This window comes from Rhinopithecus bieti, unplaced genomic scaffold (genome assembly GCF_001698545.2).
Source record: "Rhinopithecus bieti isolate Rb0 unplaced genomic scaffold, ASM169854v2 scaffold_45119, whole genome shotgun sequence".
Classification (NCBI taxonomy): Eukaryota; Metazoa; Chordata; class Mammalia; order Primates; family Cercopithecidae; genus Rhinopithecus; species Rhinopithecus bieti.
In genome coordinates, this window is record NW_016818117.1 from 320,325 (window position 1) to 322,967 (window position 2,643).

A 2,643-nucleotide genomic window follows, 5' to 3' on the forward strand; every position below is an offset into this window, starting at 1 on the left:
TTTTTTTTTGAGACGAAGTCTCGCTCTGTTGCCCAGGCTGAAGTGCAGTGGCGTCATCTTGGCTCACTGCAAGCTCTGCCTCCTGGGTTCACACAATTTTTCTGCCTCAGCCTCCTGAGTAGCTGGGACTACAGGCGCCTGCCACCATGCCTGGCTAACTTTTTGTATTTTTAGTTGAGGCAGGGTTTCACTGTGTTAGCCAGGATTGTCTTGATCTCCTGACCTCGTGATCGGCCCGTCTCAGCCTCCCAAAGTGCTGAGATTACAGGTGTGAGCCAACGTACCTGACCTTATATATTTTTTTTCTTATGAAATAACTATTTGGGTTTTAAATGTAGCCATCATGGACAATGTCAGAGATTACCAAAAAATGATGACTTTTATAACTTTATTATGTTTCTTATTTCATACTATTGAATAATACTATTGCAGACTTTATCTTATGGCAATATTTACTAAAATAAATATGTGGAATTCTGTCAGAAAGACAGCTTTCCATGTGATTTGGGTTATTAGAACTCCAAAGTTGTTCATGAAGGAACAGACATGTATTGCAAATATAAGTAATTGCCAATTGTAATTTTTTTCTGTAATAAATAGCTGTATAGCTATTATGTTATAGATTTTAGAATAGCAGAGTGCTTGATATGAAGTATAAACCCAGACTTCTGAAACAGAAAATTATACATTCTGTTTATAGTCTGCATTAAATATACCACATGATTTTGTTTGGCTAAATTTGTTCAATTCTATGTATTTTGGAAATAAAAGCAGCTCAAAAATAGGAATTAACTAGAGTTTAAGGGATTTTTAAATATTGTAGATATTGTTAACATTTTATTATTTCATTTCAATAACTGGGAGTTGATGGGTGGCAAAATAAGAAGCATTGGTGGAAATAAATTTGGCAAGATGAAGAATTCATGGCTTTTCAACCAAAATTTAAGCTACTGGTTATGTGGTACTGTACCTACATTTAAAAGTTATGACCGTGGTTGTAAGTACAAAATGTGTGAAAGAATTCAAGTCATATGCTAAATGTTTAATTCCCTTTTCAATCTTGGAGCCTTGGATGATCAGTGAAAACAAAAGTATCTGATAGGTACAGGCAACATTGTTAAGAAAGCTTTTCCTTACAGTCCTGCTGCATCTCACTATACCTCACACTCCCCAATGCACAGTTATTTCTCCATACATAGAAAAGTACCTCATATGTACCTTTTTCATAGAAATTACCATTTGCATTCAAACTATTGGCATTGAAATTATTGTTTATATGTCTGCCTTCTCGCAATAAACTATAAAATCTTGAAAGCAAGTTATTATTGAGTTTAGCATTGTGTGTAAGACATAATAGATATTTCATAGTAGATGTTTGGTGAATTGAGAATAGGAATCAGAATCTTGGTATACATTCTTTTTTTTTTTTTTTTTTATGTTTTTTGACACGGATTTTCGTCCTTATCACCCAGGCTGGAGTGCAATGGTGCGATCTCGGCTCACTGAAACCTCTGCGTCCTGGGTTCAAGTGATTCTCCTGCCTCAACCTCCCAAGTAGCTGGGACTACAGGCGCCCGCCACCTCGCCCAGCTATGTTTGTATTTTAGTAGAGACGGGGTTTCACCGTGTTAGCCAGGATGGTCTCGATCTCCTGACCTCGTGATCCGCCCGTCTCGGCCTCCCAAAGTGCTGGGATTACAGGCTTGAGCCACCGCGCCCGGCCGGTATACATTCTTAAATATATATGGTTGACAGAGTTCAACTGAGCTTCTTTTCTTTTTTTTTATTTTTTTTTATGTTTTTTGACACGGATTTTCGTCCTTATCACCCAGGCTGGAGTGCAATGGTGCGATCTCGGCTCACTGAAACCTCTGCGTCCTGGGTTCAAGTGATTCTTCTGCCTCAGCCTCCCGAGTAACTGCCACCATGCCCGGCTAATTTTTGTATTTTTAGTAGAGATGGGGTTACACCATGTTGGCCAGGCTGGTCTCGAACTCCCAACCTCAGGTGATCCACCTGCCTCTGCCTCCCAAAGTGCTGGGATTACAGGCATGAGCCACTATGCTTGGCCTCAAATGAATTTTTAAACATAGGTATGCCAATTTGTAATAAGTATTAACTCTTGTTAGATCTTTTAAACTTCTCTTTAGAGTATTTTATTGCCTGGATATTTACCAGCATAACTAAAAATGTTTTTTGGTTTTGTTTTTGTTTTGAGACAGTCTCACTCTGTCGCCCAAGCTCGAGTGCCGTGGCGGGATCTCAGCTCACTGCATCCTCTGCCTGCTGGGTTCAAGTGATTCTTGTGCTTCAGCCTCCCAAGTAGCTGGGATTACAGGTGTACGCCACCATGCCCGGCTAATTTTTGTATTTTTAGTAGAGATGGGGTTTCACCATGTTGGCCAGGCTGGTCTCAAACTCCTGACCTCAAGTGATATACCCACCTCAGACTCCCAGAGTGTTGAGATTTCAGACGTGAACCATAGTGCCTGGCCAAAAATGTTTTAAAGTTAAAAAATCTTAGGTGAATATTTTTAAATTATGGGATATTATGAAAAGTCAGTTGAAGAAGTACTGGTTTTGTGTCTCATTTTCTTGTTGATTAGATTTTTGTGATTAAAGGCAAATTGCCTATATAATTCT